Consider the following 18,390-nt stretch of genomic DNA (forward strand, 5'->3'; position numbering starts at 1 on the left):
TGATAATTTAAATATCTTATTGATGGGTAATGGGTTCCTTGTTATTAATTTAAAGTTTTATTGTGATGTTGTCCTTCCGCATGTTAAAATACTGCGGTGCACACAGTTTCAGGGAAGTTTGGGCTCGGGGATTGGAAATGCATCAGGAACTAAAATTAATAATTTTAAACTGTCTCGTTCATATATATATATATATATATATATATATATATATATATATATATATATATATATATATATATATATATATATATATATATATATATATATATACACACACACACACACACACACACACACACACACACACACACACACACACACACACACACACACACACACACACACACACACACACACACACACACACACACAAGTTTGGTCACCCGATCAGGATATGATTATTTATACTTCAGTAAAACATCAAAAGCATTTTTTAAAGTTGTAGCAAAAAATTAACTCGCGAGTGCAGCACGGCGACGATGGACCAAATGGCCTCATTTTCTTGTTTGAGATCATTCAGGATCGTGGGTGTCTGGTTACATTCGGTGTAGTCCCGTGGAGACTGTGGACCCTTTTTATATTAATTTTCATTCTGCATACAGAACATAAATATCTTGATACAATCGGTTTGATTCCTGAAAGAGAATCGACCTTTGAATGGGAAGACATTTTCATTGGCGCCAGCCAATCGAGCTAGATTGGAGGTATGTGAGTTTTTCATTTTGTGGCTCAGGCCATTGGGTTTGATGACATTTTGGAATGGGGCTATCAATGGAGTTTACAAAAAGTGATTTCTTATGGGCATCATCTCAACTAGAAACCTACAGCATGCAATCAAAGTTATGTCCTCTTCACATTTTGGGTGAAAATTGGAACACACCGAAAGGAGTCGAAATCAAAAGAAATCGGCATCTTTCCCACTTTTCACACACCATAGGCATATTTTTGGATGAAAAATAGAGTACAACGTCGAGTGAATAATACTTTTAATCTATACTAAGACCCCGATATTTGCGGGGAATACTTTTCTGAAAAATGCCGTGAATATCGGGGCATTGTTTCAATGGAAAAAAGGGGGATAGGTTTTTTGTTTTTTTTAATTACATGGTCTAGGCTCATGGATGACCTAAGATGCAACATAACAAAAGGAACAGCAGGAAAAAAGGGGAATCACTAACAGCAGGGCAGAGGGATGAAGTAGACGGAGCTGGACGAACGAGGGATGCAGGTAACGATGAGAGGTAGTGGAGTATGCAAAGGGTGGACAGTATGCAAAATTTTGGGAAGGTTGGGGGTGGTTTAACAGGTGCAGAAAAGATCTTGATTTTGGATGGGGGATGACTTGAGATGGTGGTGAACAGCTGTCTTGAAGACTTGGAGGGAAGAATGAGATTGCAGGGAGTATGGAAGGTAGTTCCACAGGTGGGGGGGGGGGGAAAGAAGAACAAATGAGTGGAGGTGAGCAGCGGTTCTGGATTGAAGCAGTTTCACTCGGTGGGGGTTGGTGGTGGACCACATGCATTCTGCAAATACCTGAGGAGGGCAAATCACTGAAAGGGCAGAGGGTGCAAGTTCAGAAATGAGGCGGAGGAAGACTGAGGGTGATGGCGAAGTGATAGGCTCCGAGATTCAGCTTCATTGCGAAAGATTCCAATGATCTTGAAAGCCTTTGTTCCCACGGCATCAAGCTGAACAAGATGTGAGGCAGGGGAGCCAGCCTAGAGGAGAGAGCAGTTCTCCATCAAATTGCAGATGAAAGCCTTGTAGGTGGATAGGAGTTCAGGTGTGCAATGGAAGGACTTTGCACAATGAAGGATGCCTTATCAGCTTCTGGCTTTGGAGGCCAACTTTGAAATGTGGCCAAGGGAGATCATGGATGAGAGTGAGACCTAAAGGTTTGAGTGACTGAACCTGTTCAAGAGGATTGGTAAGAAAGTAGATGGGAGGATTTGTGAGGGAAGGGAAGCATACACAAGAGATGGACTTGACAAGGTGCCACCAGGTTTTAGAGGAGGGAGACAAGTTTGAAAGCTCATTCTTGAGATTGGACAGATGTTGGTTTCTGTCTCTCCTGAGAGTAGACACACATTTGTCGTGGGCTTTGCGCAATGATCTGAGGTTGCCTTCCAGAAGGAGATTGCAAGTTGCTTTAAAGCCACTGCTTCACCGCAGGATTCAGAGTACCAAGAGTGGGAGTACGAGTCAGATAATTGAAGATGAGGTGGGATGAATCTGTGAATGAGAGAGAGCAGGTTTCTGTGGAAGAATTCCCAGGCTGAATTGATATCAGCGGAGGTGGATAGAGGAGATCAGTCCTGAAGTGTTAACAAAAACAAACAAACAAGAAAAATGTGAATACATGAAGCACAAGAACCACGGTTGTGGAAGCAGGTCACATTTTATAAAGCACGAACACGCGGGGTCCGCGAATGTTGAATCCACGAATGTCGGGGTTCCACGGTACTGTATAAATGTTTTCATGCACAATAGTTATGGTGATAGAAGGTTTTTAAATTGATTATTACCTGTACTTATTGTTAATGTCCATATTTCTCATTTAATCAACACTATCGGTTCAGATAAATTTATATTGATCAGTTCAATGAAACAATGTTGGATTCATCAAAGTCCCACTCAATCATCTGATGAAGACCTGTATGTTGGTTCCTCTTCTTCGGGTTTTGACAAATGTGGTGTAGGATCAAATCCCCTTTCAAACAATGAAATCTGGTCACGACCTTCCTGAAGCTTCCAGCCATTCTCCCTCGGGTTGTATATGGCTGGAGCACAATTGTGGGCATTTTCAGAAATGGAAGCCGATAGTTTGCATGCATGATCTTTTCAACAAGAACTGACCTGCAAGGTGGGAGTAAGCCTGGGTCGCTTTGCTTAATCCTGTCAAGGTGGCGCTCCGTGATTATGGGTGAAGCCATTTGACATAACAGTACAAGCAGAGCGTCATTCACACTTAACAACTGCAGTTTTTAATAGAGGGCACAAATTTTTTTTTCCATACTGGAGATAATATCTGGTGATAACACAACATGAGTCACCAAGCTATAAGCCTGGCGTTGGCTTTGTGGTTAGGGTGGTGGCTTGGGATCCTAGGGTCCTGAGTTCGAGCCCTGTTGGCCACTGAATTAACACTGGGTGGTTGACTGAACCTGTCATCCTTCTGAGGTTGGTGAAATGAGCACCAGTGTGCTGGTAATAGGGGCACTGCATCAGTGGCATAGCTGTGCCCCGAACCAATGATGCAACCAGCAGCCAAAAAGGCTGCATATGAAGGGAAGGGAAGTCACTAAGCTTTGCAAAGTCATTGATGTTGGCTTTGTTTATCTTCATCAATTCCAGGGGACATGTTTTTTTTCCTTTTCATGCAAAACATGCAGTGTAATCACACCTTGAAAAAGCACGTACGGCTCGAAGAGCAGAACATAGTTTCGGATCCAGACACCCAACACAAAAACAGAAATATGGAAATAATCCTGAGTGTTGCTTATGCTGGATCCCAAATCCATTCAAATGTTTGAAGCAATGTTGTTAATATGACACAGCAATATGATAATGACATCAGCGTCAGATTATAATTACAATAATATCAGCATTTTAATTCATTTGTGAATCACAAATATGTCTAATATGTCAGACAATGTGTGTTTGCTTATTCGTGTTGACGTGCTATGTCAGGAATGGCACACCTCTTCACAGATCCCTCCTTTTTACGTCGAAACGGTCGCATTCTTGCTCCAACCCCATTAAAAGCTGCTTCTTCTGTCGCATTTTCACATAACTGTCACTCTGCCATTCTTTTACCAAAATATCAACAGAGAGGTCTTGAATTTCCTTAAGGTTTTGCGGGCAGTTTTGCTCTGTTCCTGTTTTCACAAATTCTGAATCAGTATGCCCACGACTGATCTACCAACATCCTTTATTGATGGGCTGTTGTAGGTATCACACGAAAGGTTTACCAGGGGAGCCAAGCTGCACAATTTTGTGAGGATCACCAGGGCAATGCCACCAAACATACTTCGGAGATTTTCTAGTGTCTGCCTGAAAACGATTGTATCAACGACGTCAATCACATCAGGTGGTGCACTGACAACTTGGTTCTCAATTAAGCTTTTTCACGAGTTTTGACATATCGTTTTATTGGGTGATTCATCAATATGTGCCAGTGACAATGACACAGGTGTTAGGGTGTAACTGAACACCTTTGAGAAGTCAATGGCCAATGATGCAGGAAGAAAGAGTCATCTGCCAAGCAGATCATCCATGTTCCCTTGACGTCTTTGATTTTCATATGTTTACCTTTTAAGATGACCAGTATTGCATCAGAGTAGAGTTCTTAATTTTTACCTCCGCCATTGAAGGTGGAAGGAAGTTATGTTTTCACCCCCGTCTGTATATTTGCCTGTCTGTCTGTCTGTACGTTTGTGTGTAGGATATCTCTAAAAGTTTGGACAGATTCTGATGAGATTTTGTGGACAGGTTGGGTGTGTGACAAGGACGAACTGATAAGATTTTGGTGAAGATCCGAAACCAGATCCGGATATGAGAATTTTTAAATTTCTAAGGTGATTCTTCACCATTGAGATATGGGGCCAAAAACGACATATATAGCATGATATCTCAAACATTTATTGGGCCCGATATGTTCTCCTGGATCAGGCATTACCTGGCGGAGGTATGCGCTCTACCGAGTGCCCTTCTAGTCTTCGCTGGTATTGTTTTTTCAAAGCGATTGTTGGCCTCAAAATGTCCATTGGTAAACTCATTGCACCATTTCTGGCCAATTCCGTGGAAGTTCAGTCCATCATTGCTGACCTCTGATGACACAGATCGACCTGTGGATATGCAATACTCCTTGCAGCTTCATCAACAGGATTCACAGTTGACTGAATACCGGAGATTCGCTTCTGCCTGTCAAAATTATCTCTCTTGATCCTGTACGGCTTTACCTCCTGAGCAACATGTTCTTGTTCTTTCATCCCTGCCACATTTAGCATGTGCCCTACAATTGCACTCAAATTGCTCGAGTTATCATCCATAATCTTTTTGCAGACATTCTGACTGAATGCAACTATTTCAGTCAATTAGAATTTTGGATCTGCATTGTTTGTCTACTCTATAATTAAATCAACTGGATCCCTCGCAAATGCTTTGTCAATTCATCTTCGGCTGAGACGTCTGTTTTCCAGCGTTCGCCGAACCCTAGGATAAGTATAATCAATATTCAGCAGATGAGAAAAATACCCAAGCATCCACCTGGCTAATTTTGGTGACTGGCTGCGAAAACCACAGGGCACATTTTTTTTTTTGAAGGAGTACACAAAGAGATGTCTGTTCTTGGAAAAATTCCAGACGAAGAAAGGTTTATTGTAGAACTTTCAAGTTGTGAGCATAAAACACCTCATTGTGGACACCGAACTGGGCTTCCTTTTCAGCGCGCTCGTTTTCGGAATCCCTGTGAATTTTTTTTTACAACTGAAATTATATCCAAAGCTTTCTTCATCGGTTTGTGGCAGCTTTTCAAATTTTTTTGGATCTTTACAAGTAATGACATCAAGAAAATTGAAAAGAAAGTTTTGGTGTCGTGTGTGACGCCGACCTACATTTACGATCTCGAAACGGTGGGACTGACAAAGAGACAACAACAGAGGTTGCAGGTCTGCGAGAACAGCTGCGCCAGGAGGATTGTGGGAGTGAAGATGGATAAGAAGGAGGATGGATGAACTGAGGGAGGAGATTGGTGTGCAGATGAGCTTGATGGGGAAATTAGTAAAATTCCAGTTGAAGTGGGCTGGACACTTGGTGTGGATGGAGGAAGAGAGAATGGCAAAGAAAGTGGATAGGATGAGGGAGCAAAGTAGGAGGAAAAGAGGTGGGTTGTGGTTGAGATGGGAAGATTGTGTGAGGAGGGTATCCATAAGGTGGGGTGGTTGGAGAGATGGAAATTTGGCTGAGGACAGTGGGAAGTGGAGGAGTGTCATGGTAAAGGTCGAGGCACCTTTATTCTCATTAACCTAATGTTTGCAATTTTCTTAGTTTCCTGCCATGTTTCATCGATGAATGTTTTTCCTTTTTCGTTTTAGTGAATTCCAACTTGTAAAATGCAAAACGTTTTTGTTCTGTCCACAGCAGGTTCGGGTTGAGCCGATGTACTTTGTTCTTCTGACATTTCTGGTATTTATTATCACCCAAAACAAATGTAATGCAAGAGCTGTTAGCCACACCAAAGGATGAGAAAACAAGTTAAAAGGGGCTAAAATTACAGAAACCAAAGGTATGGTATCTCATCCATGGTCATTCTAAATTGGAATAACAAAAACTACAAAGCTAAATGTTATTACAAGCGTCTATGTTCCTGTTAGATAACTTTTCAGAGGATCCTTTTCTACCTGCAAACATGATAATTATCATAATTGTATGCAATAATGAGCAAAAGTCTTCGGCCACCTTAAAAGTAAATATTTTTATTGTCACATTGGCATATTTTGACACAGAAAAGGTGTTATAAATTCCATGTTTTATAAAAAGAAACAAAAATAGGACCGGGTGTCCTGAAACTCACCTGGATCAGGAGCAACAGTCACTCAAACCACCTACAGAGACCCCATTAGACCCTGATTTTCTTTCTGCGGTGAACAAATTCGGTACATCATGGGTGATGAATGTTATGGTCAAGTTTCATCGAAATTGTGTGTATAGTTTTGGAGAAGAGAGCTAATCTACTTTAAGGGGTTCAACCTTCATCCCCAACCCCATAGACCCCTGAATGAGTGCAGATTTTGATGCAATCGATACACTTTAGTACATTACTGGTGATGAAGGTTGTGGTCAAGTTTCATCAAAATTGTGTGTGTAGTTTTGGAGAAGTGAGCTAATCTATTTTGGTGGGGTTCAAACCCCATCTCCCACCCCCATAGACCCCTTAATGAGTGCAGATTTTGATGCGGTCAATAAACTTTAGTACATTATGGGTGATGAAGGTTGTGGTCAAGTTTCATCAAAATTGTGTGTCGTTTCGGAGAAGTGAGCTAATCTATTTTGGGGGGTTCAACCCCCACCCCCGCCTCTGTAAACCCCTTAATGAGTACCGATTTTGATGCCATCAATACACTTTAGTACATTATGGGTGATGAAGGTTGTGGTCAAGTTTCATCAAAATCGTTTTTTGTAGAAGAAAGCAAATACCGATTATTTTGGGGGGGGGATGGTCAATCCCCCCCCCCCCCCAGACCCCTTTAATGAGCATCAATTTGGATGTGGTCAATAAACCTTCAATGGGCATCAGATATTGAGCTTGTGGCCATATTTCATCAAAATTATGTGTTTAGGTCAAGCGATAATGGCTGAAGTGTTTACGGACTGACTGAGTGACTCACTCTCCTCCGGACACTGCTGATTGCATAAGCTCACCTGACTGAAGTCCAGGTGAGCTAAAAATGAATTGTATTTCATAATATTAATGTAATTACTTCTGTCTGTTTGTTTGTCTGTGAACAGGGTAACTCAAAAGGTTGTTGACAGATTGGGACAAAATTTGGTGGAAAGGTTGAGTGTGTGACAAGGAGGAATTGCTTAGATTTTGATGAAGATCCAAATCCGGATCCAGATCTGAGACCTTTTTAAGTGAGTCTTCACTATTGAGAGATGAGGCCAAAATATATATGCATATGTATATATATATATATATATATATATATATATATATATATATATATATATATGTATGTATATGTGTATATATATATATGTATATGTATGTATATGTGTATATATATATGTATATATATATATATATATGTATATATATATATATATGTATATATATATATATATATATATATGTATATGTGTATATATATATATATATGTGTGTATATATATATATATATATATATATGTGTGTATATATATATATATATATATATGTATATATATATATATGTGTATATGTGTATATATATATATATATATATATATATATATATATATATATATATATATATATATATATATATATATATATATATATATATAGCACAATATCTCAAAAGGTTATGGATGGATTGGGACGAAAGTTGGTGGCCAGGTTGGGTGTGTGACATGGAAGAATTGATTCAATTTTGGTGAAGATTCAAATCTGGATCGAGATCTGAATTTTTTTAAAGTGATTCTTCATCATTGAGTGATTGGGCTAAAAATGATATCTTGCATGATATCTAAAATTGTCATGGATGGATTCGGATGATTGTGGTGGTGGAGAGATTGGGTTTGTGAGGAGGACGAATTGATTCGATTTTCGTGACGATCCGAATCTGGATCCGGTTACGAGAATATTTTTTATTTTTTCAGTGATTCTTCAAAACCAAGCTGAATCGATAAGGATTGAGGTGCGGATGCAGATTTGGCCTCTCAGTGGGATATAAAATGTAAACTGTTCAGCCTGGAGGAGGTATGCGCTCAACCGAGCGCCGTTCTGGTTTCAATATTTGGTGTGAGCACCTTTTTCATGCAAACCAGTAGATGAATGGGGTTTTCGAATTTTTTCCTGCAATTTCTGGATAAATTCCATTGGGAGGTTGTTCCATGCATTCTGCAATGTTTCCCATGATTCGTCTTGATTTTTTTTTTCTGTTTTTGTTTTCCTGTCCAAGTAATTTCAGACGACTTCTATGATGTTAAGGTCAGGACTTTGAGGGGCCATTCTAATAGTTGAGTTCCTGACTCTTTGTAAATATGTTTTGATGACATTTGCAGTGTGCTTGGGGTCATTGTTGTGCTGTAAAACATATTTGTTGGCAATTCGCCTCCTTCCTGATGAGATACCATGATGGATCAGGATGTGTTTGTACTTGTCAGCATTTATTGTTCCTTCGATTCTCACCAAATCACAAACTCTAGCAGCAGAAATGCATTCACAAACCTGAACAAAGCCTCCACCATGCTTCATGGTAGGCTGTAGACACATATACTTCTCTCACAAAACCATTCTTCTGACAAGCTTGGTGTTGGTTTAATGGTTAGGGTGGTGGGCTTGGGATCCTAAGGTCCTGAGTTCTAATCCCACTTGGCCATTGAATTAATACCAGGTGGTGTTGATTCAGCCTGTCATCCTCCTGAGGTCAGTAAAATGAGTACCAGCTTGCTGGGATGATTGAGCCATTCAAGTATCCTGTGTTGGAGTGGCGACCCATCCAGGATTGTTCAATATAGCCAGGAGGATTGCTTGGGCAGCACTGATGCTCTGCACAGAGTATGGTCCCAATGGATGGATGGATCCTTCTGACATACTGCCTGCCTTCTCTTTGTTCCAAAAAGTACATACTTTGACTTGTCACTACAAAGTACCTTTCCTTACTGATTAGCATCCCATATTTGATGTTCTTGAGATTATTTCAGTCTCTTGGATTTGTCACCTTTATGCAGAAAGGGCTTTCTGACAGCAACTTGCCCATTCTGACAATGGATGAGTCCACTTGAACCTGTGATGTTCATCCCAATTCTTGTGTCAGTCCAACACTTGGTTTTTGTTTGTATTTATTTAGGACCTTGTCTTTAATTATTGCCCATCTGTTTTGCTGAGTTTATTAAGTTGTCGAAGACAACTTCTGTCACTTTGTACAGTTGAGTTTGTTTGTTTGTTTGTGTGTGTGTTTGTCTGTCTGTGCATTGATTTTCTCAGCGGTCCTTGTGTATATGTCCACGAAACATTTTTACATGAAAGATAATCACCCAAGGACTGAACCTATAAATTTGGGTGAACCTGGATCAAATGATGACGTCACGAAAAATTCACAAAGTTTCAAAAAATCCCAATCATTTACATGGGACGAAATTTCAAAAAATAATTTCTCCGCTATTTCTTGTTCAATTGCTTAGATATTTAATGTGCTTATGTAGGGTCATAATATCTTTCACCCTGCCATGTTTCAACCGGATCGGATCCAGATTGTGATGTCACTAAATGGTTGAAATTTGCATTGAAAAGCCCATTTACATGACAAAAAAATTCTTAAAATTCGAAAGTTTTATATTTTTCGCTCAAACTTTTAGGGAATGTAAAACATACAATTGGCCATTAGCTGACGTAATTTGATCAACTTCCGGTTTGTATTCTGGATCCCATCAGCAAAAATGTCATAATTTGGCCATTTTTGAAAGCGCGTATCTCCATCAATTTTTGTGATATGTGGCTCAAACTAGGTGAGAATGTAGTTCAGATATTACTCTTTCATGAGATATCCAGGCCTTCGCTGTGACTGTTCCGGTTCAATAGTTCGCCTGACACCGAAAATTCGTCTATCGCGCTCAGGCGCCAATGGCACTATTCTGCAAACGTGATGTATTATTTTGCGGTGCAGGCCAGTTTTATTAACAATGAAAGGCCCTCCACATCGTACCAATCCATTATGACGTTACCATCACGCAGGTGTGTCAATTTTGCGTTTTCAGTAAGAATTTTGCTTGTTTTTATGCGGAGGAGGTGGAGGTGATGATGGAGTTTTTGACTTAAACCATTGACATCACATTCCACATTCGAATGTTGTTCATGATGGCAACTGACTGAACTGTAAATGCTGTTTCTTGTGCTGTATCCGTGTGACTGCAATGAAGTTATAATAAATTTTCAAACAACTTCGACAACTTCCTCACTCCATGAGTGATTCATTTAGCTTTTCAATCTGTTTTCAAGATTTATCTTCTCGGGTATCATTGTGCATCTGTATTATTACATGAATGCCACATCTGTAAATATCTGACTTGCGTGCTATTTCTCTCTGGCAATTGCTGTCTGGGTGTCAAACTATTATTTTGAGTCTCATCAAGTTTGATATATTAGGCATGGTGTATATTATCTGCAATATTATGGTATAATATTATACTATATGCCTGGTGTTGGCTTAATGGTTAGGGTGGTTGGCTTGGGATCCGAAGATCCTGAGTTCAAATCCAACTTTTCTGTTGAATTAATACCAGGTGTGGTTGACTCTGCCTATCATCCTTCGGAAGTCAGCAAAATGAGTGCCAGCTTGTTGTTATCCTGTGTTGGAGTGGAAACTTGTCAAGGATTGTATCCAATAGCCAAGGAGACTGCTTAGGCAGCACCAACGCTCTGCACAGAGTATGGTCCCAATGGATGGATGGATGGATCATACTATACTATATATATATATATATATATATATATATATATATATATACATATATATATATATACATATATATACATATATATATATATATACATACATATATATATATATATATATATATATATATATATATATATATATATATATATATATATATATACATACATATATATATATATATATATATATATATATATATATATATATATATATATATATATACATATATATATATATATATATATATATATACATATATATATATATATATATACATATATACATATATATATATATATATATACATATATATATATATATACATATATATATATATATACATATATATATATATATACATATATATATATATATATGTATATATATATATATATGTATATATATATATATATATATATATATATATATATATATATATATACATACATATATATATATATAAAAGCCTGGTGTTGGCGCAGTGGTTAGGGCAGTGGCTTGGGATCCAAAAGGTCCTGAGTTCAAGCCCCGTTGGTCCACTGAATTAATACACCAGGGGGTTGACTCAGCCTGTCATCCTTCCGAGGTCGGCGAAATGAGTACCAGTATACTGGGCCGGTGTATACCCTGGTTAAAATAGGTATACCATATCCCTGTGTCGTAAGACGCGACCAGGGTTGCGTCAGGAAGGGCATCCGGCGTAAAACATGTGCCAAATCACTATGCGGATCATACGGATGATCCGCTGTGGCGACCCCTATCGGGAGCAGCCGAAAGAAGAAGAAGAAGAAGAAGAAGAAGATATATATATATATATATATATATATATATATATATATATATATATATATATATATATATATATATATACATACACATACAATGTTATACTATATTATTTGCAACAGAGAAATTACAAATTAGTGGAAAAAAATGTGGTGACCTAAGAGTTTTGCACAGTACTATACATACTGTTGGACCCCGCTATTCACGGGGAATGCGTTTCTGAAAAAATGTCACGAATGTTGGGGCATTGTTAAAAAAAAAAAAATTTTTAACATGGTCTTGGCTTGTGGAAGAGCAGTTACACAGAACAAATCAGGACGCAATATAACAAAAGGAACAGCAGGGGAAAGGAGAAACACCAACAGCAGGGCGGAGGGAGAAAGTAAATGGGGACGGCCAAACAAGGGGTGCAGGTAAGGGAGAATGCAAAGGGTGGACAATATGGATACAATACGTGAGCAAAACTGTGTTTGACAAGTTTGTGATTTTGTCAAGATCTGAGGAGTGGGAAGAGGCTCTCCAAAGGTTGCTATGAATACATCAAATTGTCCATTTCATTCGGATTAAAATTGACAATCTTAATCAAAGCTCAGGTCAATCACATGAAAATAGATTATTTTTAGATTGAAATTGATGATTTTAGAAGTTTGACCTTGAGTTGACCTTTGACATTTTGATCTCAAAAATTGAAGTTTTCCCAATTCAGTGACGCAATATGCACATCCTGTTCAAATTTCAAGTCAATCGGATTCAATATGACGATTTTAGAAATTCTATCTCAAGATGACCTTTGACCTTTGACCTCAAAGTCAATATGCCTTTCAGTTCAGGCTACCTCTACAACATGGTAAAGTTTCATGACGATCGTTTTGGAATTGTGACATTTAGGTGATAAACAGACAGACAAACAGACAGAACAAGCCGGTAGGCGGCGATGGGTCGCCGAGCATGGAAACTATAAGATATAGAGCAAAATGGATGTCATATAGTGGATAGGGAATCACCTTAAGATTATGCATATCAAATTTCATCCAGTTCCATCTACTGATAACTAGTCGGTATCCATTTGAATGAAAGTACCGAAAATGCGGTTTGAAATCAGAAATCCCCAAAGTTCGAGGGGGTGCTGTGGGTGAACAAAGATCTAAATCGAAAATCTGGCTTTATCGTTTGTGCACAATGTATTCCAGACGATTAGTGTGAATTTTCATGACCATCCGACCATAACCCTAGGAGGAGTAGCATTTAGCGCGAAGGCACCTCCAGCTCTCCCATATTATCGATTTTTGCACTAATTGACCTTTGACCCCTGACCCAAGCGAAATCGGTCAATATGTCCTGAGGCAAAGTTGTAGTACTCATTGAGTACCATGAACCTGTAAAGTTTCATTCGTATCGATGCACTCACCTGGTCGCTAGGGGCCTTCAATTTTCACGCATACCCTAATTGTAGGGGGCGCTACGGGTAAAGTATTCCATATATCACAAAAACCAGAATATATTTGATAGAGCCTCACCTGTAGATCATTCATGCCAAATTTCATAACCCTACGTGGGATAATGGCTTTCGGAATTGATTTTGCGTGAACGGTACCGATTTTGAAGGTTTTTCGGTTGTTGCTAGGGAACCAAAGCGTCCCTAGCAACCATCACAATTTCTAAAGCACTCGGTCATAAGATGTACCTACCACCCGAGTTTGGTCAAAATCCGCCCATGTTTACTACCAATTATGCTGATGACAAACGAACAAACATCCAAACAAGCCGGTAGGCAACATGGCTGCTCGCTCTGGATGGAAAGCTGGCTGACACGACAAGCCGATATTCATGCACATAATCAATCAATTTAGCACAATAAATATGATTATCACAGCCCTCTTAGTTTGTGCCCAGAAACCCGCCTTGTGAAATTTCAGGCATGTTTCCAAAGAGACTCTAACAAATGGCAGCCCTGGTAATTCCATTTATCTATTCGCAAAAGATTTTATTTTTTTTATATGATGCTGTAAGACATTTTCTTTGGCACAAAAAAAACAGGTCCCACGGAGGTCCAGTTTCGGAGGTATTGATTTTTTGTACAGTCCACAATAAGTACGATGTACGATAAAGTATTTTAGCTGTTGCTAAGCAACGGAGGTGTGCATAGCAACCATTCATTTTTGTGTACATGCGAGCCACATTGTACACATTTCACCCAAGTTTCATCAAAATCAGACTCTTTCTCAGAGAGATATTCGCAATTAACCATTTCTGAAATGTTTGACATGTACTCGCCCAAATCCTATCTCCTCCAAATATGTTTTGTTGGGGCTGCAAATTGGCATGAATGGAGCTAGATAGATTGTGCACAGAACTCTAAGCTTCGATTTTTTGATTTATTTTTGATTTTTTTTCGATTTTTTGACCACTTTAAAGGGCCATTGCTACGCCATTGCTAGGGCCCGGGTTCCCAGATTCGAAAGCACATGATTCCCAGAAATATTGGTCCCACCAACCAAATTTCATTGGAATCGGTTGAGTGGTTTAGCCCCTAGGCTTGACCAAAGTTTCACGGACAGACAGACAGATGGAAATGGCCAGAATGCGAGTGCTCAAAGAGCAGCCAACAAACATCCAAACAAACAGACAGAATTACTGATAATAAGGGTCACCTATTTCGGCGACCCAATAACAATATTGACTGATCAATATTCTTGAAAAATCTTCGATTTTGCAAGTAACAGACAGAAAAGGTTGAAAGCATAACCTCCTTCACTTTCAAGGGCAGAGGTAATGAGGAAAATGCCATGTTTGGAGTTTTAATATTTAAAGTCCACAAAGCCCAGATTCGTTTTGAGAAAGATGTGTTTCTCTGCATTGTCAGATGAAAGGCAGTTTATTTTGTTATCATATGCTGCACAGGTTTCCACATCGCTGTTTTACTTAATCGATGTTTACTGTGGTAAAATGTGCCGATTGTGGCATTGGTCCCTCACTCTACCGTGGTCTGGCACGGAGGAATACACAATCCCACATCTCCATCTAACCTCACAGCCCCACGCTGCCCTCCATCACACTCAGATGCTCTTTCAATAAAATTCCGCAGAGACTGTTATGTGTTATCACGTGATTTAATTTATCACGTGATATAGCTAGTTGTCATGTGATATCACGTGATTTAGTTTGATATCGTGTGATATAGTTTGTTGTCATGTGACATCGCGTGATTTAGTTTGTTATTTTGTGATATAGTTGGTTGTCGTGTGACATCGCGTGATTTAGTTTGTTATTTTGTGATATAGTTTGTTGTCGTGTGACATCGCGTGATTTCATTTATCGTGTGATTTAGTTTGATATTTTGTGATATCGCATGATTTCATTTGATATCGTGTGATATAGTTTGTTGTCTGATGATATCATGTGATTTAGTTTTATATAGTGTGTTATCATGTGATTTTGTTTGTTGCCATGTGATATAGTTTGTTGTCATGTGATATCGCCTGATTTAGTTTGATATCGTAATTTAGTTTATCATGTGATATAGTTTGTTGTCATGTGACATTGCGTGATTTAGTTTGTTATTTTGTGATACAGTTTGTTGTCGTGTGACATCGCGTGATTTCATTTATCGTGTGATTTAGTTTGATATTTTGTGATAACGCGTGATTTCATTTGTTATCACGTGATTTTGTTTGTTATTTCTTGATATAGTTTGCTGTCGTGTGACATCGCGTGATTTAGTTTATGACATTATTTAGTTTGACATCATATGATCTCGCATGATTTAGTTTATCACGTGATTTAGTTTGATGTCGTAATTTAGTTTATCATGTGATATAGTTTGTTGTCATGTGACATCGCGTGATTTACTTTATTTTGTGATATAGTTTGTTGTCGTGTGACATCGCGTGATTTAGTTTGTTATTTTGTGATATAGTTTGATGTCATGTGATATAGTTTGTTGTCGTGTGACATCGCTGATTTAGTTTGTTATTTTGTGATATAGTTTGTTGTCATGTGATATAGTTTGTTGTCGTGTGATATCGCGTGATTTAGTTTATTTTGTGATATAGTTTGTTGTCATGAGACATCGCGTGATTTACTTTATTTTGTGATATAGTTTGTTGTCATGTGATATAGTTTGTTGTCGTGTGACATCGCGTGATTTAGTTTGTTATTTTGTGATATAGTTTGTTGTCGTGTGACATCGCGTGATTTAGTTTGTTATTTTGTGATATAGTTTGTTGTCATGTGATATAGTTTGTTGTCGTGTGACATCACGTGATTTCATTTATCGTGGGATTTAGTTTGATATTTTGTGATAACGCGTGATTTCATTTGTTATCGCGTGATTTAGTTTTTTATTTCGTGATATAGTTTGCTGTCGTGTGACATCGCGTGATTTAGTTTATGACATTATTTAGTTTGACATCATATGATCTCGCATGATTTAGTTTATCACGTGATTTCGTTTGATATTTCGTGATATAGTTTGTTGTCATGTGATATTGCCTGATTTCGTTTGGTGTCGTAATTTAGTTTATCATGTGATATAGTTTGTTGTCATGTGACATCGTGTGATTTACTTTTGTTATTTTGTGATATAGTTTGTTGTCGTGTGACATCGCGTGATTTATTTTGTTATTTTGTGATATAGTTTGTTGTCATGTGACATTGCGTGATTTATTTTGTTATTTTGTGATATAGTTTGTTGTCATGTGATATCGCCTGATTTAGTTTGATATTGTAATTTAGTTTATCATGTGATATAGTTTGTTGTCGTGTGACATCGCGTGATTTTGTTTGTTATTTTGTGATATAGTTTGTTGTCATGTGATATAGTTTTTTGTCGTCTGACATCACGTGATTTAGTTTGTTATTTTGTGATATAGTTTGTTGTCATGTGATATAGTTTGTTGTCATGTGATATCGTTTGTTGTCGTGTGATATCGCGTGATTTAGTTTGTTATTTTGTGATATAGTTTGTTGTCATGCGACATCATGTGATTTACTTTGTTATTTTGTGATATAGTTTGTTGTCATGTGATATAGATTGTTGTTGTGTGACATCGCGTGATTTAGTTTGTTATTTTGTGATATAGTTTGTTGTCGTGTGACATCGCGTGATTCAGTTTGTTATTTTGTGATATAGTTTGTTGTCATGTGACATCGCGTGATTTAGTTTGTTATTTTGTGATATAGTTTGTTGTCATGTGATCTAGTTTGTTGTCATCTGATATAGTTTGTTGTCGTGTGACATCGCATGATTTAGTTTGTTATTTTGTGATATAGTTTGTTGTCATGTGATATAGTTTGTTGTCGTGTGACATCGCATGATTTAGTTTGTTATTTTGTGATATAGTTTGTTGTCATGTGATATCACCTGATTTAGTTTGATATCGTAATTTAGTTTATCATGTGATATAGTTTGTCGTGTGACATCGCGTGATTTAGTTTGTTATTTTGTGATATAGTTTGTTGTCATGTGACATTGCGTGATTTAGTTTGTTATTTTGTGATATATTTTGTTATCATGTGATCTAGTTTGTTGTCGTGTGACATCGCGTGATTTAGTTTGTTATTTTGTGATATAGTTTGTTGTCATGTGACATCGCGTGATTTAGTTTGTTATTTTGTGATATAGTTTGTTGTCATTTGATCTAGTTTGTTCTCGTGTGACATCGCGTGATTTAGTTTGTTATTTTGTGATATAGTTTGTTGTCATGTGATATCGCTGATTTAATTTGATATCGTAATTTAGTTTATCATGTGATATAGTTTGTTGTCGTATGACATCGCGTGATTTAGTTTGTTATTTTGTGATATAGTTGGTTGTCGTGTGACATCGCGTGATTTAGTTTGTTATTTTGTGATATCGTTTGTTGTCGTGTGACATCGCGTGATTTCATTTATCGTGTGATTTAGTTTGATATTTTGTGATAACGCGTGATTTCATTTGTTATCGCGTGATTTTGTTTGTTATTTCGTGATATAGTTTGCTGTCGCGTGACATCGCGTGATTTAGTTTATGACATTATTTAGTTTGACATCATATGATCTCGCATGATTTAGTTTATCACGTGATTTAGTTTGATATTGTGCGATATAGTTTGTTATCATGTGATATCGTGTGATTTAGTTTATCTTGTGATAAAGTTTGTGGTTGTGTGACATCGTGTGATTTACTTTGATATTATGTGATATCTTGTGATTTATTTTATCATGTGATTTAGTTTGTTATCATGAGATATAGTTTGTTGTCATGTGATATCACATGATTAAGTTTGATATCGCTTGATTTTGTTTATTGTGTGATATGATGTATATTGATTTGATATCTTATGATACTAACCTGTACTAACCTGTTCCATGGTCGGGTTGTCAGTGACTAAACCATCTCCCCCACCAAGTTTCCTGGTTTGGAGGGTGTATGATATGGACACCCAGCAGGATGAAGAAC

The 18,390-nt window shown here is 37.8% G+C and overlaps 1 protein-coding gene across 4 annotated transcripts in view; it reads left to right on the forward strand.

Moving 5' to 3' along the window:
• Window positions 1–18,390, forward strand: part of LOC147028894 (neuropilin-2-like) — a 110,660-nt gene that overhangs the window by 53,489 nt on the left and 38,781 nt on the right. The gene's annotated exons all lie outside the window — the stretch shown is intronic.

The sequence above is a fragment of the Eptatretus burgeri genome, chromosome 4, assembly GCF_056783735.1.
Source record: "Eptatretus burgeri isolate ZD-2024b chromosome 4, Ebu_testis_v1, whole genome shotgun sequence".
Lineage (NCBI taxonomy): Eukaryota > Metazoa > Chordata > Myxini > Myxiniformes > Myxinidae > Eptatretus > Eptatretus burgeri.